The sequence below is a fragment of the Apis mellifera genome, linkage group LG13, assembly GCF_003254395.2.
Source record: "Apis mellifera strain DH4 linkage group LG13, Amel_HAv3.1, whole genome shotgun sequence".
NCBI classification, from domain to species: Eukaryota; Metazoa; Arthropoda; class Insecta; order Hymenoptera; family Apidae; genus Apis; species Apis mellifera.
In genome coordinates this window covers 210,317-237,304 of record NC_037650.1, presented here as the reverse complement: position 1 = coordinate 237,304, position 26,988 = coordinate 210,317, and the positions used below count along the sequence as shown (strand labels likewise).

Here is a 26,988-nt window from a genome sequence, read left to right as displayed (position 1 = left end):
CGTTGCACGTGTCACCAGCAATTTCTAAAGCCGACCTGTGCTTTCACCTTCCCCTTTGGAACGTGTCAATGGCTATTCGCCGGACAACGTTTTAGAGACGAACGTGTGCGCATTTCAAACTGACGATAATAACTACCCCTCCTTTTTGAATTTTCATGCGGGTATTTTTTGAATTCTTGTAATGTAATTCAATGATAATGTTTAAACAAATATTATTGGTATTAGTAATAAGACATAATTAACTTACGTATTGAGAAGAGAGATAAACAATTAGTGCAAATTTTCGTGTTTTAAAATAAATACAATAAAGATGCATCATGTGACATTTGCTTTTTAAATGGAATCATATAATTTTTAATATTCTAATAGATGCAGCTTGTCATTTAATTATACTTTTTTGTAGAAAATAAATTACATCAATTAATATTGTGTCTTTATATAATTTTATATAAAAAGAAAAATCATCTTCATGCGATAGTCCATTTACAGAAAATTTATTAATATTGCATAATATATCTTCTTATATTAAACAAATTTTATAATATATTTCTTTACAAGATATTTCATTGTATTTACATAAAACAGTTTATGTATCCTATGTATAATCAGAAAATTCGAAATATTTTAACATTTTTATTTCTTAACAATAATTTTAAAGTCATTAAACCAAAAATTCATTCATTCTAATAAAAATAAATATACTTGTAAAATTTAAACAAAATAAAGAATTAACCATTTGATATTGTGACTTGTTTTGTATAATATTTATTTTTAACTCTTCTATAATTTATTTCTTTTAAAAATTTTAATTGCTAAGGGCCAATATTGTAACTTATCTAAAAATAATCTGGATAAATCCAAATAGGTTTGAATGACGATTTTTAAACCGAATAACATAATATTTCTAAGATATTTTAAACAGATATTTTTCAAATCCTTCGAGATATATCAAATTGTATTTATTACAGAAAATACACAAATATTTATTACAATATAATCGATAACATGTTCAAGTATATAGTAAAAAAGAAAAAAATTTTTAAAAATCGAGGCACTGAACGTTCGATTGAAAATATGATTAAAAATAAAAGAACATTCTTCCGGCTGTTAAAGATTTAATGGCGGGAGATAAATAAGAACCATAACGGTCTCCCACAGGAGCAATAAAATACTTTTAACGTTCGAAGCAAGTAACTTTCAATCTCTTTTCAAATTCATAATTTTTTTTACATGTAAGTATCGAATTTTTTCATAAATCATCGAATAAATTTTACGTAAATAACAATGGTTTATCAGCATCATTGAGAAAAGAAGAGAGAATATCGAAGAAGGAATATTTCGTTTTTTCAAAGGATTTTCAACGTTTATTCTTAACGAGATTAATTTAACAAATTAACAGCAGTTTTGAGAATGTTATTTCCTGTATTTCCTATATTTTAAAAAAAACAAATACTACGATTTCATAAAGTTTTTAAAAAAAATTTCGAAAAAAAAAGAAGAATAAAAGAAGAAACACAAACAAGTAAAAAATAAACGTTGTGTATTTTTTTCGGTGGAACTCGTGTTTTACAAGTGATATATGCGAACACGAATAAACAAAAATAATAGAATTTTTCGAATAAAAAGTGCGTTTAGTTACTAATTTTTTTATAAATATTAGTAATATTTCACATCCACTAAAAAATAAATATAAAAAATTATTAAAATTTATTTAAAAGAATTAAAAATGATTTTGTGAACTCTAAAAAAAAGAAAAGTTGACAAAAGATTCATAATACTTTATTTCCTTCTTGAATCGTGTTGTGAACAAAAAGAATCAATTTTGATCCGTCTATTATCTGTGTATTACACTATTAATATTAATAGTAATAAGAAATATTTATATAATAATATATTATTCCTATAATTATAAAATAATAACATAAATTGATTTAAATAAAATATGCAACTCTTTATTTGTAATATTTTCTTGAATAATTGAGCATCAATTTATTATACACAGCGAAGGCAACTATAAATAAGAAGTTGAAATAACAGATACCGCGATTCTTCATTTTCGTTCCCATTCTGCCCGTTTAAACGACTTTATGAAAGAAGGTGCATCGGGCAAAGGAGTGAGAGAAGAATGAATAAATCTGCATAGTTTAGATATTAAGGAGTGGTGGTGCGTTCATTTCTTTACCCTCGTACAGTCTTTGAGCATAAATAAGGGGTTGATAAAATTCTGCTAAGTATCAAAAAAGAAAAAGAGAGAAAGAGAGAGGAAAAGAATAAGGGTGAAAAATAGAAGATCGATGAGGCGACGAGTGGTTGTTATCGAAACGACGATATACATCTGTGATGTATACCATCTGTGCAAAAGTTACGATTTCACGAGTTTTTCGTGAATTTCTTTTAATACTTGCGCGCTTTTTGAAAAGGTGATGATGAAACGGTATTTCCTGCGCGTTATTACAAATTTTGTCCCACCTCCTTCCTATATTTTATCTTGAAACGCGTTCACGCCTTCTTTCTCAAGGCTCACTTCTGAAATTCTGAAAATAATGTAATAAAAGGTGATGTTCTATCGTGGAATATTTTTTCGAGTTCCCTTTCATAACCTACTCCTAAAGTTCTGGGAACGATGTAATAAAGTATGCGAAAAATGATAAAAGATGATATTCTATTCGTGGAAAATTTTCTCGAGTTCCTTTTAAACCATCTATCCTTGAATTTCTACAAATAATGCGATGAAATTTATGAAAAAAATATCAGAAGGCGATTCGATATCGATCATCTTGATCGAAAGTATCGAAATATTTGTTACGTTTCTTTGGAAAAAATTAACAATATCAAATAATAAGAAAAATAAATTTCAATTTTTCGATATTTTTCTTCAGAAAAAATTGTCCAAATATTGTCAAGCCAAAAGAATTAATCGTTACTTCCAAGCATTCGACGATACAACAAAATCACCTACTATTTTTAAAGAACGCAACAATGGAATATTTATTGCACGTTATCAATCCTCGATATTACATACATGTAGTGAAAAATACGTAGCTCTCGATATTCTTCGAATTTTTCACCAGGATGCAAATCAATCTCCCACGATTAAAAAAAAAAAAAAAAAAAAGAAAAGAGAGAAAGAAAGAAAGAAAGAAACGACCATTCGAATCAATGATCCTCGGTTTAAGACACAAAAACGGACAATCGCCCCAATTTTTCAACCTCGTTCCCAGCGCACGATGGCCTGAAAAAGCCCGATGGCATCGTCGCCGACATCGAAATCAATAGTCCTGAAACGAAAATAAATTAGCCGCAGTTATCCGAAACTCGGGATCGCCGCAGGCTAACCGACGATTTAATTCGAATTTATCGGCTACGCCGATTTCGCGAATCGATTCTTTCAGCATTGTCTGCGATACCCGCGATCGAAAATATTCGAAGAAGGCGAAAATTTTCTCGTTTCACGTGCAATCCTGATTTGTCACCGCGAGAAGGAGGAATCGACATCAATTTGCGTCAATTGTTTTGCATTTGAACAACCGTTCGTTTGGTCACACTGAATGCTGACTCGCGTAACACCGATGTCTACGGATTATCGTAATTGAACGGTTGATGGGCTGGCAAATGCTCGCGATAGCCTGACAAGATTAAAAAGGAACGCGATGGAGAGGAAAGAAAAAGAGGAGCAGACGTCTCGTAAAAAGTACATCATGATCGAGATCTTTGTAGACACCTTGGTGGTACTTTTGTCGAGAACTTGAAGCTTGGTCCAATTTTCTTTTTTTTTTTTTTTTTATTTTAAATGGAACATCGAAATTTTAAATATTTCCGAATCGTTATTATTTCTCATATTTTTATATTAATTTATATTTTTGATTATATATTAGTGGAAAATCAAAATATGAATAATATTGGAATTTTTGGATCTTATTTTACTTATTAGAAAACACGATAGATATTTCATTTATTTTCAAAGAAATTTATCGATTAACATCTATCATTAATAGCTATCATTGTGCATCAATTTTTTAAAAATTTTATCCGTATGAAACGTGAAACTATACGTAGACTGCGGACTTTTTATGCAAATAATATATTTTTCATTCATACATTCTTTCGTTACATATGTATTGCATATTTTACATAAACTGAATATTATGGACAAATTTAATCATATGCTGAATATAAAAATTTTAGAAATTGGAAAAATTTACAATACTTTATCCGTGAAAGAAGTAAATTAAATATAGAACGATTTTTTTTTTCAAACGAGCAATAGCTTTTATCAAAATTTTTATATAAATTTAAATAATAAAATTACAATAGTACTTTTTTGATCCTATATTTTGAATATATTTTCTACATTATTACAATCGAATATTTGAACTTGTTTCAATTGTATAAAATCTGCAGTTTAAAAGAAGGAAGTCCAAGTTTTAATAATAATCAATAATAATTTTACAGGTATACAGTATTACATAATACACGACCAAATATACACGTAAAGAATTTTATCAGAAAAAAGAAAAAAGCAGGAAAAATTTCAAATCTATTTCTAGATAGTCAATTTCTACAGATGGTTCCTGTTATGTGAAACCGTGAGAAATGTAAAAGTAACGAAACCTAAGGAAAAAAGAGAAACTTAAAAGAGCAGTATAATCTTTAAATCGCAGCTTTAACAGGATTTCCGGCGAGAAGATAGTAATGTTCACTAACCATGAATAGAAGGTTTTATAGTTACACGATTTTTTGATTAGAATTTCACATAGATTATTCTGTAAATATTACTCCAAGTCACTAATTGATATCCATATTTTATTTTTATCTCGTTGAATAATAATAATTAAAATTTATATATGTAAAAAATATATGTAATAAAATTTATATATGTATATATATATAAAATAATATAATATAAATAATTGTAATATAAATATAATATAAATAATATAAGTAATTTGTATATAATATGTATATATATAAAATAAATAATTATCTCTTACATTAGTTTTCTTTATTTATTTTTATAAATTTATCCTTATATTATTTTCTTTATTAATTGTGGAAAATGATTGAAATATTTGTGTAATTTGATTCTGTTATTTAAATAATTATTTAGGATATATAACACTGTGCTAATAATAAATATTATACACATACATATATTATCATACATATAAAGAACATAATTGAAAATTTGTCAAGCAGTAATAATAAATCAAATTATTTTTGAAATTGCGCTTATGAAATTGATATTATATATTGATATAATTGATATTGAATATTATAGAAATTGAATATTATAAATGAATGACAAATAACGGGATACAGAAATGAAACAATGAAATAAAGAATCGAATATTTGGAATAAAAATATTTGGAGAAATTTAAAAATTCATCCGATCCTTTTTTTTTTTTTTTTATGAAAATACCGTTCTATGAAAGTTTCATTCAAATATTACACAGGTTTACGTGCAAACATTTCATGCATCGTAGTGTTGCATTTCTAATATATTCATCTAACTTCTCTAAGTTTAGAATATGAATAAATGTACGTCTGAATAATTAACTCATCTCCTACGTGATCTGTCTTAAATGTTAAAGTACAGAATGACCTAGAAACAGAATAGAATAATTTAGAAAACGAAAGTGTACCACGTACCTCTTTTATAAATAAATAATAAAATGAGAAAAGATTGTTTGATAAGAATAGAAAAATCTATCCGGATGAATTTAATATTTCTTCTTGAAATGTAATTATATTTTTATTTTGGCCTTCGTAATTATGAATAAATTCACAAATGGAAAAGCTGGATGAAAGAATATATTTAAAATATCTCAAAATAAAATTCTGATTTTAAAATATTAATCTCGTTACTAAAATTGATTTTTTAATTTTACAAGCATCACATATCTCTAATGTAATTACTATCTTAATCCTTATTTCATATTTTTGCTTATTCATATGTAAACACAAGAAAATTTGGATTAAAACACTTTATTTTTAACATCAATTATAATACAAATATGTGAGAGAGAAGACTCGCAAATTGTTATAAGAGATTTGAAAACTTTAAAAGATTATTTAAATTATTCTTTCTTTGATACGTGAGCCAGAAAATTTTGAGAAATGAAATTGCGAATCCCGTTTTATACAAAGTTTAAACTCAAATTTATACGATTATTCCTTACTTTTTCAAGAACTAAACAATTTATCTTAATGAAAATTGTACAATTTCGCTTTCTTCCGTGTGACTCACGTATGCAATTTATTTCGAACACAAAAGTATATTCGTTATAACTGAAATCCACGCTAGATCGTAATTCAGTCTTATCTGCACGTGTATATATCCGAAGCTAGATATTAACTTGTTTCTATAATAAGGACACGGATTATTAAAAGAAAAAAATATAATTATAGATATAAAAAAATTAAAACATTTTAGATAAATTTATTCTTAATTAAGTACTTACTACTTTAATTAAGAATAATGATATACAACGTTTACTTTTATATCTATACATGCATTAAAGAATATTCTTTAATTTTTATCTTTATAAAATGAAACAAATCTGAACAACATCTTTAAAAAATAAATATTTTTTTTTAAACGAATATTTTATTCCACAAAAGTAATGAAGATAATTATCAGTATTTGATTTAAAATAAAAGTAAAATAAATTAATTTCGTTACAAATTTAACTTTCCTGCTTTTTTGCATGCAAATTTATTATTCTAAACACTATCGATCAATCAAACACGACGTTATCGTCGTCACTGTATGACATAATTCAAAGCATAAATTGAATTCAATAATTATATATATATATTTATAAAAATCATATATAAAATTAATTTGATTAAATTCTATTTAAAAAATGGATAATTATAAAAGATGATGATATATTTATTAAACAAAATTTTATATAATAAACGATACCACGAGCCTATTGCACCCTCAGAGCCTGCAGCTACCTACTGCAGAACTGCGGTGGATGTTGCGAAAAGTCGAGCAGGATTTCTGAAGAAATAAGCTCGTGCCAGGAGTAACACGAGTTCCGTGTCGACTACAATACGGTCGGATACCTATTGATCCGCAGTCTGAAATATCGGGAACAGTTTGACGCGCGTGTGGAATACAAATAGCCAAAAGATCCACGGCCTGCGTCGCATCGTACGTGTCTCTTCTTTAGTTATACGGGATGTTCATATCCATTCCTCGCTGACGTAAAATTTACATAGCTGGCCGTGTCAATAATCCGCCATCTATCAAAAACTTGAAACTATTTTTCCAAGTCATAGCTAATTATGTCGTTAAATCAAAATTAGAGCTAAAATTGGATGTAAATAGTAGAATTCTTACATCGATGAGATAATCAAAAGAATTTTTTTTTTTTTTTAAATTATAACCTAAATTTGGTTAAATTTTTGAGAAATATATACAAATCATTGTTTCTTTGAGTTTTTAATTTTCAATTTATTCTTTGTGTCATACTTTCTTTTTGTTTTTTACTTAATTTTTCTTTTTTCTTTTTTTATAAGTCTTGATTTTTTTAAAGGAAATCTTTTTCGTTAACTTATGATTCTACTAGATGTTTCACTACCTTTTACTTTTTCATTAGTGCTTCTGTCGTGATTCTTATATACGGAATATATGCTTTAACAATATTCATAAATGTTTCGTAAGATTTTATCAATTTTACTAAATTAATCTATGCTATATATTCTAATAGAAAAGAATAAGATTAATCAAATATTTTATTTAAAAAGTAGAAAAATAAAGAGTTCACTAAAAAAGTTATTAAACGAAATCTTCTATTTTCTACTCGAATTTATATTCTGCGAGATTTCGACATAAATTTTTTCATTAACAATCTACGAAAACTCGTTTCAAGATAGTTAATCCTGTACCGTGGCAAGGGTTATAAATAAGAAATTGTTAGCAGGCATTGAATTTTAAGCCATGTTATAGCGGCTGAGCGGCGCTGTAAGCGCGTTCAAACGAGTCAGAAGTTGAAATGGAATTTTAAATGTTAGTCGGTGTTGGTTTTTTATTACGGTCGAGATGGTGGATCGTTGTTGGAAGTTCTCCGTTAAGCCGTTGAGTCTTTAGAATTTAAGGTATACCTCGTTTCTTTTTTTACTCGAGAGCGCAATTTTTTTACCAACATTCTACGCTCAGTTAGGATTAATAACGATTTCCCAACTTTCCGTTATTCCAACAACTTTCTCTCTTCGATTCTTCGCCACGTACAATTAATTCGTTATCCTTTGATAAACGTAACCTTTTCCTCCATTTTCTTCGGTTCAGAGAACCATTCAATTTTATTTTTCTAAGAAAACAATTAGAAGTGAGAATACGTTTTTTCACGAGAGAATTCGTATTTTTAATGAAATAATGAAAATAAAATGGACATTTGTTTCACTATCTGTTAAATTCAAAATTCAAATTTATTTATTATTAGATTATATTAAATTCTATATACATTATCAATTTATTAATTATCGACCAAAAATTTGCTGCAAATCAAGAAAAATATTAAAATTTTATTGAGAAATCGTCATAAACAAAATATTCATGCGAGTTTCTGATTGAAATTTAAAAATAATACCAAAAATATAATTTTATACATTTAGATATTTTTTTTGGAAGTTTTATATCTACGATTATTTATTAATCTAAATCATAAAAAAAAGAAAAAAAAGAAGGAAAAAACGATCTTGCTTTTACAAGATATTTTGAAAAACGCGTAAAAATAATTTTTACAATTTTGTTTTCACAGATTGCAAGCAAGAAATTCATTGAGTTATTACAAATATAGCCGCACTAAATTTCCAATCTCAAATTTTTGTAATGAAATTATCAAATTTCTCCAGTTCGTTAAACGACGCACGGAAATTAGCCAATAACCGAAATGAAATTAACAAATTCGTGGAAATTAGCCCGCTCCGTGGAATACCATTCACCGAACGAGCGCAATAGTGTCAACAGTCGTAAAGGGTCGGCCGATAATTTAATCGCGACCGGCCGCGAAAAATAGAAAGAGACGAAACGAAACGGAATGAAACGCGAGGATTCGCAGAGTATGGCCATTTAATGCGAATCGAATCAAGTGTTCTGGTTTTGCGGGCAACTGAATTTATCGATGTTTCGTTATTCCTGACACATTTTCGGTCGACGAAAGAGGGCCTGGTGAATATCGATAGAAATAATCGCTCTACTCCCGTCACCGAAAATATTCTCTTTCTCTCTCCCTCCCTTCCTCTCCTCTCTCTCTCTCTCTCTCTCTCTCTCGCATTGTCACGCACGCCAGAAGCATCTGCGTGATATTGGTTATCACGAGACTTCGATATAAATTCACGGGAAAATATCTTGGCCTCTCTCGTCGAATCGTTAATGATTTATCGTCCATATTTCTAGCTTATCCTATGAGTAATACTGTGTTTTCTGTTAACACTAGAACCCCAAATACCGTTGTTTTTCATTTCGCTTTTCTATTTTGCTTTTAATATTATTCGTAGAATAATTCTTAATGTTCAATCTTAATTCTTATATTTCTATTTGAATATTATATATATATTCTTCCATTAAATAAATTTATTATGGTAAAACATATCATATACTTCAATAAAAATTTGCATATTTATAAATTAATAAACATTTCAACATCCAAATTGTTTATAAAATTTTTAACACCCTTTATTGCACTTATTTTTAAATTAATTAACGAAGAATTAATTTAATTTTAATATTTTATTCCTTGTATTATTTGTTAAGATTTCTGTGATTTATGAATTATAAAGAATTTATATATTCTATATTTCTATCAAAACATGTCAAATATTTTTAATAAATTTTTGCTTTCTAATGTTCTTAAATGTTTAAATAATAATTATATATATATATAATATTAATATTAAAAAATATTTTATACCATCTAATGCGAATTTTTGTATTTATTTAATTCAATTTTCTCCATAAATTTTCCATTAACATATATTGGATATATTGATCATATTAGATTATAATTATATATTATATATTAATTTACAAATTTGTATTTAACAAGAATATCGTTTAGATACTTGCTCTTGTACTTATAATATAATATTCTTGATTTATGATTCATTTAATAGTTGGAATTGATAAGCTTCAGTGACAAATATGAGAGTATTGTCGGGGAGCGGTCTATAATTTTCTGCAAGTAACTATGGCGAGGAACTCCACGGAAAATTAATGTCTCAAACGAAAATTGCGATTACGATTCGACTGTATTTCCTGAGTTGCGCTTAATTAAAGCGCATTGGATTATGTCTAATTGTATCAAATATTGTGTTACAAATTGTATTACAACGACTAAATTGCCTAATTAGTACATACGTTGCACTACACTCTGAATAAAGGAGAGTGGAAATTTCGCCACAATAACTTTAATATAATATTAACTAGAATATTATAAATGGAAATATTTGTTTTGGTAAATAATCGAAAAATATTGTGATAATAATTTTCATACGTATTCTTTTATTACGTTAAAAGAATATCCAAAGAGGAATAAATATTTGATAAACAATAATTAAAATTTATATTAATTAATTTCAATAATTTTGAAATATATCGTCAAAACATGGTTTTGAATAATTTTATATCATATTTACATATTCGATTGTTAATTTAGTTTTCCAATACGTAATTTCGTGAAATACATAAGATTTAAAATTCGAGCAAATGTAACAAGCCATATCTATTTTCTTTTATTAAAAACAAATGTTAGAGGAAAAATTCTCTTAAATATAGGCATCCTTCTTCTTTTGCTATCTTAAATCTTCTCATTATTCTATGTGAAAGAATTATATTGCAAAAAAATGTTATTACATTTAATATAAAAGAAACAACAATTATACTAAATCAAATATAATTTTATGTACTTTTAATAGAGTACTGTGTATTATTTGTATATTATTTGTGAAATTTATATGAATTCATTATTTTAAAGAGAATATTACTCAAACAATATTTTTCTTTTATTTTTAAAGAATTTTTCCTAGATTTTTATTAAAACTTAAAATTTTTAATATGATGATGTATTAATTTAATCAAGATTAAAGATTCGCATTCCAATTTTTCTTAACTTTAATCAATAATTTCAATGTTTGAGAATAGTTGGATATTTAAAAAATTAACTGAAAAGACAAAAAAATTCAAAATTATACAAGCTTGACAACAATAAAGGTGCAATATGATGGATCATAGCAGAAGAATATTTCAAGAATGAATTTCAAGAAAGAGATTTTAACACAACGTGAACGAAATCAGTCGAAAGTGTGCAATATGATTTGTCGTGTTTCTTATCGTTATTTTCTTGACACGCATGCAATAAGATTTTTTTTTTTTCCAAACGCGAGAATAAACTACTCTGCGAATTATCGTGGTTTCAATTTTTCCCCCTTCTGCTTCTTCTTCTTCCCTTACATTTCTCTCTTTTTCCTCTTATTTTTCCCCACAAAACGATCATCGCGATAAGTAAGTCTTTCATCCAGAACGAAGTAATTAAGAAAGTTATACTATATATCCTTTCCATTGCGATTTTTAATTAAGAAATTGATGTAATTCGGTGTACCTGACTCGACGCAGATCTTATCATCCAAGTGGAGAGCACGGAAGTTTGAACTTCAAAGAGACCGTTGCTAAAGATTCGACAAAGTTTTACTTTTCCACTAAAACGTTTATACGAATATTATAGCGCATTCTTATTGTACGATGCAGTATAAAACGTAAGTAATAAGTTATGTTATTGAAATCAATAATAATTCTATTTTATATTGTAAATATATAGACCATAATGGAATCGAGAGAACAAAATCAATTCTTAAAATTTCAATATTATTTTCATCGTTTAAATATAATTTCGAAAATAATACGAATAATAGAAGACCGAGCAAAATATTAAATTACAAAATATTCAAATTTTAATGCTCTTATAATCGTTATAAAAAATATTTCCACTTGAAATTGTTATGATTAAAAAATTATTTCTTTTTAAATAAAATTATGCAAGTATTATCAAATATTGGATGAAAATTTTCATAATCTTCAACATAATCGATTATAAAACTCCAAAATGTTTATTTATATATTTCAATGTACGAAAATGTCTTCAAATATATTGGCAAAAAATCAATTGCAACAAAGAAGGAGCTGGCAAGTATTGTTAAATATTATATGAAAATTTTAAATTTCATAATCTTCAATATAATCGATTATAAAACTCCAAAATGTTTATTTATATATTTCAATGTACAAAAATGTCTCCAAATATATTGACAAAAAATCAATTGCAACAAAGAAGAAGCTTGGCAAACGTTTTCCCATATCATAAGAATTTAGAACTGTTTAATTCGAGGTATTATCGAAAAGTATCCAAGTTTTTGTATTTCTACGATAGTTTTATCTTTTCAATTAGGCGAAACACGCAAACATGGGAACTTTGGCCAAATATTTCAGGAAATGACTCTATATAAAGTTGTAATTTCGAATAGTCGGTATCATGTAGTTGTACGATTCAGTTAGTCAAAGTTTCACATCGCTCGCATAACTTGAACTGCTCCCTTTAACTAATTCATAGTTAATCGTAACAGTTATTTGGCAGTATTTAATGATGATTAAACACGGACACTGTTACTTGTTCGCTTATTATATGTAAATACTTTCTAACAGCTGTGGCGCAAAAACAAGTTTATAGAATAGAACTTTATTGTCAGAAGAGGTTATAAACTGATACATTTATCTTATTAAAATAAAACAAGAGTGTTTTTTGATATATTTATTATTATCCATATTAAAATATTTATATTATTCCAGCGTCATTTTTCGAGAAAAATTAGGGAATGCGATATAAATTTTATACAGAAAAAAATTGATTCTTTAGATTTGAAGAAATAGTAAAATTATATTAATTAATGGGAAAATATTAATACATTTTACTAGGAATAAAGTATTTACTATTATATCTTATCATAAATATAAATGATATTTAAGAAAGAAAAATCATTTTCTTTTATAAATATCTAAATACTATTAAAACTAATCATCACTAATAAAAAATATAAAATTACAATATAAATTTTCAAAAGTAGAAGAAAAATGAACGAAATAATTGTAAGAGATATATAGATTTGAGTTGAATTTTTATAGCTTCCAAGAAAAACAACTCCATTCTTTTCTTCTTTTGCGTAACATATTCATACATTAATGATTATATTACGTATTTTTACGTATCGTGTAAATTATCATTTTCTACATCATGATATTCGCGACATATAATAACATTATCCACACAAATGAAACCGACTTTTCATCTCGAAAAACAGAATGCCTTACATTCATTTAACAACTCTTCACCTTTCCTTGAAATAGGGAAAAAAAAAAAATATGCAATAACAAGGATATTTGACCTGAATATTGCACTCGAAAAATCCAACAGTCTTCCACTTTTGACTTTTATCTCATCTCTCTCTCTCTCTCTCTCTCTCTCTCTCTCTCTCTCTCTCTCTCTCTCTCTCTCTCTTTTCACTTGTAAGAAAGTCTCTTATCGTCTAGAGAAACTTCTCAAAGTTCTTCAAGTCCGATCCAGGAGCATACTAACCCGATCTATAGAATGTTCACGCCACTATCGGTGGCTGATTGCGAGCGGGCGAAGAATGAGTTCGGCTCGAGTGGATCATTAAGGAAGCAAGGGAACGACAGGTAGAAATTGTCGCGCGGACAAGTAACGGGGATGAAAACGGAAAATAGCAAGGTAACTGAACGAGCAGCAAACGAGGCAAATGGAGACAAAGAGAGAAAGCGTAGGCAGGAAAGAGAGAAGGAAGGAGTAAATACAGAGGAGAGACAAACTTTCACATTGCTATCTAACAATTGATGTTTCTATACAAGGGGGTTCTTATTTCTTCCATATTCGAACGAGATTCCCTGCAAAGCAATTTCTTTAGGTTTTTCTTTTTTTCTATTTTATTATTCTTCTTCGTCCTTTTGTCCTATTTTTTTTTTTTTTTCCTTTCTTTTCGATCGATCGTTGGTGGAAATAAAAATACTCGTCCTTTGTTCGAGAAAGAATTGAGTGGTGCCTACTAAGCGTGGTAAAATAATTGGAAACGAATGAGGATATATTGATACGAATGTGAAAATAAATCTTTTTTTGAAGAATGATGAGATTCGTGATGATATATATTTAATTTATTTATAAACTGAATGTGAAATAAACTTTAAATATCTGTGAGTGATCAATATGGTGCAAAATTAACTATTATTTAAAGCTCTAGTAAGATAATAAAAATTTGCAAAATATTATTATCGTTAACAATAAAATTTTATTCTAAGAAATTCAAGTTACAATTATTTAATGTTTGATCTCTATCTTATTTTTTTCATTTCCAAGATATCAATTACAATTTCATCATCAAAATTTCATATCTATTATAGCGATTGTATATACTTATTTCAATGAAATATAGAAAATCATCGATGAATTACAACATACAAAATTTATTATTTGCACGTACAAATAAATTCATAAGTAAAATTGATGCGTTCTTATACAAATTCTTTTGCATACGATGTAATATCAGAAAAATTATTAATTTACTTAAATATTTGAGAAAATAGAATTAAACTTAATAAATTATACGTTCAATTGAAGAGATTCTAAATTTTTTTCTACGACAACTTAGCTTAAATCAAACTATGGAAAGACAAATTCATACAGTAGTTGACACTTTCAATAATAAATTTTGATAGGTTAATCCAGCTATGATCATAAATACTCGCTTGCAGAATAATCCTAGCAAGATAAAAACTGCTCGTCCCAATTAGATGGTGCACAGTTCGTAATACTGAAATGAATTAACGTCCAGGACCGAAACGAGTTCGATTCGTCGTTACAGTCCAGCCGAATAACAACCCTGCAGGAATTAAAACGGTCGCAGCCAATCCCAATAATCGCGGAACAAATAATATCCGCGTGACGACGCGGAGAAATGTAAACCGTTTCCATTGGCCATCGAGTGAAAGAAGAATTATTCGCGAGATCTATTTGCGTGGTAGTCCCCTTTGATTAAATATTTAATTGTTATAAACGAATGGAAATAAAACAAGGCAAATTTATCGATTATTTATCTCGTAAGTTCGAAATCAGATACTGTATCGTTATTATTCTTTCGACGATTGATAAAATGATATTTTTAGTTATCGTTGTGAAATTTTTAATTTATACGTTACGCGTTACGAATAATTAACGACGAAGGGGGGGAAACAAAAATTAATATTCGATTTAACTTGTTAGAGGATGAAATCATTTAAATTGATTACGTAAACTTTATTGAATTTCTGTAACGTGATAATCTGAATTGGTGAGTTGCGTACGAATATTATAATCTTTTTAGATCGATTTATTCACAATGTATGAATATTTTTATTACTAATTGATCGTTCGATCTAAAAATTATAAATGTGTGACATACTAATTGTTATGTACTCATTTAAACAATAATGCATTATAACGAAAAATAACTAAAAAGCACGATGACGGAAAAAAAAGAAAAAAAAAGAAAAAAAAATATCGGTTTCTATGAATTTCGAACTTATTTTTAAATACATTTTTTGAAAAAATAATTTTGTTTATTATTAGTATAAATATTATTGTTAAATTCTTCTTTTTAATTTTCAATTCCTAAAATTTCAAATTTTCTTGAAGATATCGAAGAATTTTACCATTAAATTTGAATTTATTTGCAATTATTTCATCCCATCTCCAATATTGAACAAATTTTGTCCAATTATTTAATCGATCGATTAATGGTTACATTTGAAAGAAATTAATCGTCAAATATCATGATTCATTTAGTCAAATTGGTTATCGATCGATAATTAATTGGTCTTTAATTTCTCGCTAATTAAAAGTTATGAAATTTGATTTCGAATTTTAATTAAATTTAATTTTATTTGATCGAAATCCTATTTGACATAGGTTCCGTGTATTATATTAAATGAAAATTATTATTATTATCTAAAGATACTCGATACAACATAGATACGTAGTTACAATGCTCAAATATTAATTTTACAATTTATTCTGATCTTTAAACTCAATTATACATCAAACGTCGATTGTGTAATCAAAAATATTTAAATTCTATATATAATAATTAATGATTAATCGCATGAAATATGATTAATGATTTCTACGATAATAATATTTTAAACTTTCTTTTGATTTATTTAAAATTTCTGGTTATTTCGTCACAGGAGATTACTCTAAAATAATTGTTGTAATCTGGTGTATATACAACAATTTCTATAGAGGGATCAAGAGGGTTGTATTGCTACGCGACCTTCATAAACTTCGTGTACTGGCCATTAAGTGCTGGTGCTCTTAAGTTTCGCGGCGATAATTTAATAACAGTATAACAAAGTTACAGAGAAAAGATGTAAAAGATGTGGTTGGAATTTTCAATAAAAATTTCAATAAAGATTAACTTTCAAAATTCTGAAATACAATAATATTTTATAATTCGTCGCATTTATAAAATATATAAAAATATATTTTCTAGATAAGTTTTTTTTATTAGTAAATTATATTTTTTTTACAAAGATTTCTATCTCCTCTTTATTTTTAATACGTTCACACGGATTATTTCGAAACAATTTCGATAACGAAAATTTTTTCTATTTTTCTATTTTTTTTTTTCTTAGTTTTATTTATATTACAATTTAATTAATTTATAGTGATAATCGAAGATGATTCGATCATCAATTTTCAATAAGATTTTCTCGATCTTTCGAAAACTTTTAATTTTTTAATAACAACGAGTATAAATTTTGTATAAATCGTACTAACGCCTATGAAGCATGAATATGAACAGTACATAGTGTAAACAGTGATATATGCGACAGATTTAGGTAATGTATAACCTGTGATGTGATACTGACTTAACAAGATTGTACTATGAATTAATCAAATGTTAATTTAATTACATATTCATCCTGCGTCTATTGCAAATTTGCGTTCCAAGAATATCATGTTTGAAATGGATAATAATTTCGAGCAATCTCATTATATTATTGCAATTATGTTTGTATTTTCTTATTCCATTACTAATATAACATTTTCTAATTATAAAAAATCTATTTTACGTTTCGAGAAATTGAAATTTCGATGAAAATATTAAAAGTGTATGCAAGAGTAACAATTTTATTATTGCAAAACGCACTTCTTTTTTGGAATAAATTTTCAATAAAACGCATATAAATTAAAACCGTTATAAAGTTGTGACTATCCCTCGAGGCTTACAATATCCAAGTTTGACCGAATATCGCAACAAAAAATCAAAAAATAAAATGAAATTATTACGGAATTCGATTAAATAAATGAAATTAAAATTACTTTCGTTCTTTAACTCGCTCAATAATTCCATCACAATGAGAATATTAAAAAAAATAAAAGGAAGAAAAAGGAAGGGAAAAAAAATAGCCCGACGTCCCAAGTAAACACTACTGCGAAACCATATAAAACAAGCGAGAAGAAACTGGGATTAAATTATCAAGGAGCGAGCGTAACTTTTACATCGGTTGTATTAAGTGTCCACTAGGGAGGTAAGGAGAAGAAGGAGGAGGGGAAAATGGAAAAAAAAAAAAAATAAAAAAGAAAGAAACGGTCGCATTACGATGAAATAAAAAGCAAAACGTTATTAGCGAAACGTCGTAGAAGGTTGGTCGGTCGGTTTGCCTCGTAATTTCTCGCCAAGATATTTCACGGTGTTTTTATTAAACTCGGACACGGTATTTCTGTTTCCATTTGTTCGTCTGCGCACCCTCTGTTTCGCGTCTTCCTATCTTATTCTCTCGTCCATGTAATACTAAAAACTCGTATCGCTCCCTCTCCCACTTTCTCGTCGGCCTTTTTTGTATACTCTACTTCCACCACCATCTTCCCGATTTCGCTACGCTTCCGCGCATTTGTTTTGCTCGATATTGTATACCGGTAACAAACAAATACACACACACACACGGATACGTACATACGTAGAATGATAGAAAAAGATTTGCGGTTTGGCCGCAAGTTTCGTTATTTATAAGGTTTCGAATCGTTTCTAAGAACTCGACCTGAAATTCGTCCACGTAGAAGAGCCACATGCTCTTTGATCGAATCCAATGTAATTTCTCCTAACCTTTCCTTCCATTCCCCCCCCGTTGTCTTTTCTTCTTCTCGTCGCAGTTGGATCAATCTTTATCACCTTCCTCTCGAGGGAAGGGATGCTCGAGTTTGGCTGCCATATCTCGTTAACCGTTCCAACTTTCGTTCAAGGGAAAACTTTGGCGAAATTTCGTGTATTACAAAGAAGAGTTTTGCGTTGTATCCGCACGTGTTTCATTAAAATTGATACATTAGATCTATTTGTTTCGAATCTTTGCAATTCGATTTCATTTCAGAAAAATAAAAGAAATAAAAATTTGTAATTGATTAAAATTTCGATTACGTTCTGAAAATACTTCTCACGAAAATTTAATAGAATTCTTAATATACAGATTTATTGTTTAATGTAATAAAAAGTGAATAAAAAGTAAATGGATAATAAATAAATAGTAATCTCTTCGAATTGAAATAAGACTATATGAAATTAAAAGAAGTCATTATTATTTTAGAAACAATTTCTCAAATTTTGCTTTTTCTTTAGAAATTACGACATATTCAAATAACAAATATTAATTTTCTATTTTGAAGATTTAATTTTTGAAGAAAATTATAAATAAAATTTTATTTTACAACTTTAATTTTTTTTTTAAATATTACCGCAATCTTTATAATTTTATAAAATGATAAACTTTAAATTTAAGTCGTTACAAGCTATTAAAGAAACGATACACCCGAAAAATTTCAACTTTTTTCCAAAAACATTTTTTACTAATGATAATAAGTTATTTATAAATATTTATTGCTCCAAAATCAGGAAAAATTAAAATTTTGGACATAATGAATGGAAAGAAAAAAATATAATTTGAAATTATTTCTAATAAATAATTCTTAATACAATAAATTCTAATAAATAAAGATTGATTAAAAGAACAAGTTGCATAAATCATTATCTTTGATTTGATTAATTTTATTTTATCATAATTGTTACAAGAACAATATAAATATGTAAAAAAATCAACAAATTGTTCCATGCAATAATCCATAATTTTAATACTTTTTCGATTTTTGACTTGATTGATTAAGATTGATTAAGAGAACAAATTGCATAAATCATTATCTCTGGTTTGATTAATTTTATTTTATCATAATTATTACAAGAACAATATAAATATGTAAAACAATCAACAAATTGTTCCATCCAATAATCCATAACTTTAATACTTTTTCGATTTTTGGCTTACTTAAATATCCTTATTTGGTCAAAACAATTCATAATTCTGTCCAAAAATATCACTTCCGTTTCAGAAGAAATTTTTTTCAAAATCAAGAGTAAGAAAAATTGAAATCAATGAAGAAACCTATCGCTTCAAGAAGTTCTTTAAATACTTTCGCGAAATTTTTCGCGTATTTATAGAAACTATCGCAAAAAGAATAGTTGTTTTCTTACGCCAAGATTAAAAGATTCAACTTATTGCCGAAGTCTCAAATTCATTCTGGGCACGATGCCGAGATAGTTTGAAAACTTTGGAATTTCGTTGCCAAATTATGCTTCTCTTAAGACGGCGACATTAGACTCGTAACGCCGAGACAGTAGCCGTTTTGATAAATTTAATTACTATCGTGCACGTTCTAAAACATTTTTTCTCTGAATTTTGTGTTCTTTCGAAATTGGCCATTTATTAAAAAAAAAAAGAAAGAAAAGAATTTTAAACGAGAAATAAATTTTTGTCAAATGAAATTTAATTTAAAAATTTCACATATTTTATTATTTCGGATGATTGTAGATAACAAAATAAATTTAAAATATATTTTTCCCTTATTACAAATTTTGATTTTAAGCAAATATCTCTTACATCTTTGAATAAATAAAGATATATTATCTTAATGAAAAACTGATAATGAAAAAATGATAATCGAATAAAACTTTAATTTATTCTTTAATTTTTATCGCTTATCAAAAAGCTTGAAAAATTTGGAGCACATAGGAGATAGATACATGTTTAACGGTACACTAACGACTAAACGTTATTTTAACTCTGCAGGGGAGAAAATTCTCTAATGGTTTTTCGGAGTTCGTCAGTAACCATTAACGACCAAGTAATTTTTCAAACTTGAGACATCAGATTGACGTTGGAAATTGGAAGATAGCAAACAAATTTCGAACTGCAAAGATTAAACGAGTGCAACGCGTGAAGGTTATTTTTTCTATCTTTTCCTTTCCCTCTTTTTTTTTCTTTATTTAGATGAGAATAAGGAGAAATTAACGATGAAATAAGACGAAATAAGACGAAATTTTTAAACGTTGAAAGTCATCATAATTGGAAATAAATAACGAAACTAAGATTCTTGAATCGTGGATAGAAGAGTGTATTAAGTTGTGACAAAAGAATAAAATTGAAAGAACAATCTTTTGAAAGAATGGTATACGCTACTTTGTCGAGGAAGTAGGGCAAAATACGGATGGTCTGGTCATAACGATATCTAAAAACTTTTTACATTATTGTTCGACGATGCCATTTCTGCAAAGACATCGATAGTCGACAACTTTCTCGACTATCTTTGAAAAATGAACTATCTCGAATGAAAAAGATAAAGAATAATGCATTGCTATTAATAGTACGAGTTTTTCTTTTCAGTTACGTTACATTAAGAAATTGATATGATTAAATAAATTTAAAATGTTATTTTTAACAAAATTGAATGGAAGAAATTCATTATTCATGTTCTATTTCCATATTAAAAATCTCTCTAACAATAATAAATTTTTCTGAAAAAATTTTCTCCTCTTTTCTTTCTTCTTTGAATTCCTTTTTAATAATAGATAAGCAAATAATTTTGCATAAGGATTTTTGTTCTATACGTCAAAACGTATTGCGAAAAAGACAAATTGTTCGAAGTCGGCCTGTTACCTTTCACGAATCAGGTGTACCATTCCATTTTCTTTGTTCTCAAAGGAAACAAGGAACTCGAGATAGCGGCAAAATCATAAAGTCGTTAATGTTATTTTTCACAAAGGGATTAGAATGACGCGTTATCTCACTAAACGATTGCGACCGAATACAGTGATTTATGATTTCTCGAATTTCTCACGAGATACTTCGTGCTCGTAAAACGAGGAGGAGCAAACGTTTGCTGAAAACTGGTAGTAGGAAGATTGAAAAAGAAAAAAGAAAAAAAAAGAGAAGAAAGGACGGAGAAAAAAGGAAAGGTTAGAGGACGCGTGACGCGGGTTAAAAGCAAGACGTGCGGTCATCCCGACTTAATTACGTATGCGAGGATCGTATGTGACGGGTAGGTTGACACGCGTATACCTCGGCCAGCGGTCAGGGTCATAAAAGGAAAGATTCTAATTGAATTCGTGCTTTGTGTTTGCCCGCTCGGTGTGGCCAGTGTTTTAAGTGAAAGAAATATTTTCGCGGCAATTGCCACCGCACGGCTTCCTCCACTCTCTCCTCCCTCTTCAGACACGCTGGAACAACGTAATTACGCGATGCCGTGGTATTCTCGGGCCGAGAAGACCACCTCTGGTTGGAAAATTTAACGCAATTTTTTTACACCGATGGAAATTCTGTTCGACGTGTATCACGTGAGAAATCTTGACCTGAATTCGAATAAATATCAGTTTTATTTTTCCTGCCTCCTTGATTTTAAATATTTAAAGAGTAGTATTACTATTCGTAATATTTCTTTAATTATATTATTGCAATTATTTTTATAATTATTTAAACAAAATTTAATTAATTTAATATTCTTGCGAGGAACGGAGAGCAACGCGTTCGTTCTGCTCCGTGTTCAAAACACGACTAAACGATCGATATTTTGGATATCAGCAATGACAATCAATGTTATGTTTTCCTTTTCGCCTTGCCCATAAACGTTCCATGATATTACAATTTTCTATTTTATTTTTTATTACTGACATTCGCGGTTATTTTTAAAATTAAATAATAATCTTTCTTATTCTTCTTCGTGCCATTTATTTTTTCTTATTTTATATATACTTTTGTTTAAATTATTCATTGTACCAATTCATATATCATTAAAAATAGTTATTTTAAAATTTGATATTTCCGAATCTTCGATATTTAATCCAATGCTAATTTTCTCAGATCTAAAATGAATACTGAAAGAAAGATATTTGCATATATTTTTTTATTACGTTTGATAATTTTTAAATTTAATAAATCGTACAAAAATATTAATGAAATTTATTATACTTGAACTTAATGATTTAATGGTACAATAAATACAAATTTTCGTACAAGAAAAGATAATATATCTGAATACTTATGATAAGCAATAGATATGAGTCGACTAAAATAATTTTATATCCAAATTATTCAACTCTATTCCAACATTGCAGAAGAATAGGATCTCAGAGTACTTTCAGATAAAATTTTATGCCTATCTATACCGCCAAGAAAAATCATAAATTTTTTTTCTCGAATGCTCTCGCAGTTTGCGTTCTCCGCATCGCAGAGAATGTAGCCGAAAAATTTTTCCATTCTTCGAGAATCGCAAACACAACATCGAAAAACCGCGTGTATATGTGTGTGGAAATTGGTCGTTACCTCGAAACAGGCGGAAAACATGGACACGATCTCGGGTGTGGTGTCTTTCCCGCTCGATGGCCGACACGAAGCCGGAATACGGTGTGCAGATCAAGCGACTTCCGGTGGAGTTGGTGGGCGCGCGATCAGAATATTGAAAACGTGTCGCTCTAGTTACGTGTTTGGTATCGAAGACTCCGGAAACGCGATTGTGTCGGCGAGATTCGCTCGCACCGATCGAACGCTCATCGGGAAACGTCCGTTGAATCGTCACACGAAACGGGACTGCCACTTAGGAAATTAGATCTAAAATTGTTCTGGCTATCTTTTATGCAATCCGGTTTTAACCAGGTCGTCGAATATTCCATGGGCTAATGATAGATTTCCGTGATGATTATTATGCGACATCGTATTTATCTTATCAATTCTTCGAACAAGTGAATTGCCATTTTTCTTCTTAGTGGATTAATTGCGTAATCTATAATTTTAGATCAATAATTTATCGAGTATGATCGTTTCTCGAAGAAAAGAATATTCACAAAATATTGATAATCTGTAAAATTTGGTAATATTCTGATTGAGAGGGATCTCTAAGATGTTTTAATAGAAATAATTTATATTTATTCATATTTCTAAAAAAGATTCGAGATACGAGGATATTAAAGATTAGAAAATTAATTTAATTTTTCTTCGCTATTCAATATTCAATAATCTTGGTATATCAATCACTTAACGAGAAATAATTGAATAATGAAAATGAAAGATGGAAATCTAGTTAAAAACGAAGAAAAAGGGGAAGAAATTCAATTTATTTAAATATAGATAAAGAATTATTCTATCGAAAAGTTCTTAAAATATTTTTCATCGTGTTGATCGAATAATTCAATGGAAAATATGAATTATTTTCACACTATTATTTCGCGTATTTCGTTTCGACATATCAAAATTTAAAATATGAAAAAAAAAAGTGATATGGAATTAAAATATTCGTAAAATTTCGTTCATAAAAATTCTATTTAAAATTCTTTAAACTCTTGAAATTGTATATTAAATATCGTGGAAATATTGTGAAAAATTCTATTTAAAACGGAGCAACGATGAAATTGATAAAACGGAACGCAATGGTAACAAATAAAAATTTTTCCTCGAACGGTTGAAATTTCGATGGCTCGTCGTTCTTTTGCGAAAGAAATGAAATCGAAAAATCGTTTGCTGAAATATTCGAGAATCCGTTCAACTCCATTCACTTTCTCTTTCTTTCAACGCGTGAAACACAGTTACAAAAGTGTTTATTCACTTTTTAAGATGACCATTCTTTAAGAAAACGATCATATTCCTCCGTAAATTCTCTTTCTACGAGTTCACTGACGTTTTTACTACGAGAAACTTAACTTTGCGTCTTCACTCATCTTATTCTTTATGGAAACTTATCTACGTGACTCGCTTACTGAACATGCCTCGAATCGATCGATGACGATTCGACTTGTGCTCTCGATATCTTAACGTAACTTTTGGTCATTGAATTAGGATTATATGCAAAATATTAGGCAAATATGATACTAATCATACTAAATGATTGTTTAAATTATTATTGAATATTTGCAAAGTATTTGAATTTGTTACTTCTATTTATAAAAAGCTTATGCAATATGTTTATTTCAGATCTTTTTTATTGTTTTTAAATAATTAGAATTCAATTTTATTGTTTGTTCAATTGAATTACAAAAATATTTCTAGAATTATCATGAATTTTATATGTTATAATCTTTTATTTATAAGAACTTTTTAATTGAAATGTATTCCCATCATTAAAATAATCCAAAGTGCAAGAAATATTAATAATTCATTATACTTTATAAGTGAATTTAATTTACATTAAAATTCGTTAAATTTTTAAAAGAGAACTCCTTTCATTAAAAAATTTAAATTTATGACGTTATAATTTCTGCAAGTAAAACTTAAATCATTCATTAATGGAAGAATAAAAAGTAAGGCGATGCATAGAATTTTAATAAAATTTTAAAGGAGAGGGTAATCGAAATTTTTTCAACCAGAAATTCTTTAGAGCGTTTCTATACGAAATGAAAATAATGGGAACGAGAGAAGATTAGTTCAGTTCTAAGAAAATTTTCAAAAGAAGAAATAACGAATATGCCAATTTTATATTAAACGAACATTTTAATATCGTATATAATAAGGCCAAGAGATATAAAAAATAAAAGCCATCAAAATTGAAAAAAACCGTCTTGAAAACCAATCCAATATCATGAAATATCGTTCTCGAATACTCAAAAGAATATTCAAATTTTACTTGACAAACTTTCTTGAAAATTAAATAAAAATCTCGAAATATCGAATCAACTTCAAGAGCGAAAGATACCCTTTATTAGAAGAGTTTTATGAAATACGCTTCTTGAATTGAATCCGATTCAAGGAAGAAGGACAGCAAAAATTCGATCAATAATCCCGACGATAAAGATTCGGTGACAGGTTAGATTGGAAAGTTACAAGAGACACCATTGAATGTCTGTCAGATACGATCAGTCATTCGGCCGACACGTGTAGTTTAAGGGGTGCGAGGCCATTGTTCGCTAATAGCTCCAAGTAAGGTTGTCTGATATCGAAAATTCATTAACGACGCTTGACAACCTACCGATACAGATACATCTTGTTTAATACCCGTGACAGATTCCATTGTTGGAATCGGAAGTCTTGCATGCGCGCGATTCCCTTCAAGGAAGTGATTGCTTCCCTGTCGATGAAATTTTCGTCATTCAATTTTCCCGCCGATTCCCGAGAATGCGAGGGGACGCCCGTGGAATTTGAAAAAAGGATCGATTCGACGAAGGATTGAGACGACGAAATAAAGAAATTTGCGAGCAATTTTTGCTCCTTCGTCCCTTTGGGGGCTTTGCTTTATTTATGAGATGTTTAGGAAATAAGTTTCTTGAACGTAAGTTTTATAGATTAGATAAAGTTCGCATGAATAATATTTTATACAATGACAAAAGATTGACAAAATTTTTATATCAAATATTTTCGTTTCATCTTCGTATACTTGTTTATATTAAAATTATCTAATTTTAAAAATTCATAAACGTAGAAATATTTACAAGTGTCTTTTAAAAAACTTTTTAAAAGAAAACAATCGAAACATCGAAATATCGAAATATAAAGTGAAATGTAAAAAAGAAATATTGCAAATGAAAGAAGTAAGGAACAGAATTTAAGGAGAAGTAAACTATATATAGTCAGACATATCGTATAGTGCTAGTCCACTTCCAATCTTATTTAAGCAATAGAATACCGAATTAGATAGATGTAAAATCTTGAAAATTATTACAAAATTCGTTTTAAAAGAAAACATAATCAGGTATTCAACATTTGCACTGAAATTCACTAATTAGAAGAAATCATTTCCACACGTATAAAACCCTGAAAATTACTAATTTCGTGTAATATCGATTGAAATTTGAATTGAACGGAAAGTGTTCTCGAAATTTCAATAGAATATTTCCAATTACGTGCCCTGTTCGAATCCTCCAAATTAATCATTACCCTACCCAGAACATGTCTTCGGAGGAAAAAAGAGAAAGAGGGGGGGAAAAAAGAAGGAATAATCAAGAGTTCAGCATTTTCATGAAACTCATTGATTGGCAAAAAGCCTTTGACGGTAGAAATTTGCATTTTCCTTGGGTACACGGGGTGTAATTGGAAATTGAACAAAAATAGATTTTCTCTCGTTTGTCTGCCCAACCCTTTAATTAGCGATCGAATCACACCATTGCTAATTAATCAATGAGAGATTCCATTAAAATCACCGCGATACTTTTCCCAGAAACCTAAAATACAGTGTTCGTGAATCATTGAATTCGCTCGCGTGCACGATTCCTCGTCTTTAACCGGATATCATTTGATCCACGAATTTGAACAGAAGATGAACGAATTTCAAATTCGATACGCACCGATTCTTTCGAATTAGATGAATCTCGATGTAATATGAAAAAAATAAAATAACTGGATCGAAGAGAGACAAGTAAATTATGCTTATTACAGATTTATGAGAATTTTGACACGTAGGCTTATTGAATTTTGTGAAATATGATAATTTGGATAGTATAATTTCTTTAATTTTAAATTATTTTTTTTTTTTGATTTCAACATGTTTAGTAATTAAATAAATAATAAACGATCAGTTTGACTTTTTCATTTGTGTCTCATTATTCATCGAGTTATATTACTAAATATAAATCAAAAC

The 26,988-nt window shown here is 28.3% G+C and overlaps 1 protein-coding gene and 1 long non-coding RNA gene across 6 annotated transcripts in view; one reads left to right on the top strand and one right to left on the bottom strand.

The window, feature by feature from the left end:
- The window catches only part of LOC409257, a 410,704-nt gene that overhangs the window by 245,223 nt on the left and 138,493 nt on the right, over positions 1 to 26,988 (top strand). The window lies entirely within an intron of this gene.
- The window catches only part of LOC102656601, a 391,711-nt gene that overhangs the window by 306,030 nt on the left and 58,693 nt on the right, over positions 1 to 26,988 (bottom strand). The window contains exon 1 of one of the 3 annotated variants that reach the window (XR_001705428.2): positions 22,752 to 23,206. The exons of the other annotated variants lie outside the window; for them this stretch is intronic. This is a non-coding gene — a long non-coding RNA (uncharacterized LOC102656601). Of the gene's footprint in view, positions 1 to 22,751; positions 23,207 to 26,988 lie in introns of those variants that run through there. 3 annotated transcript variants of the gene reach the window in all.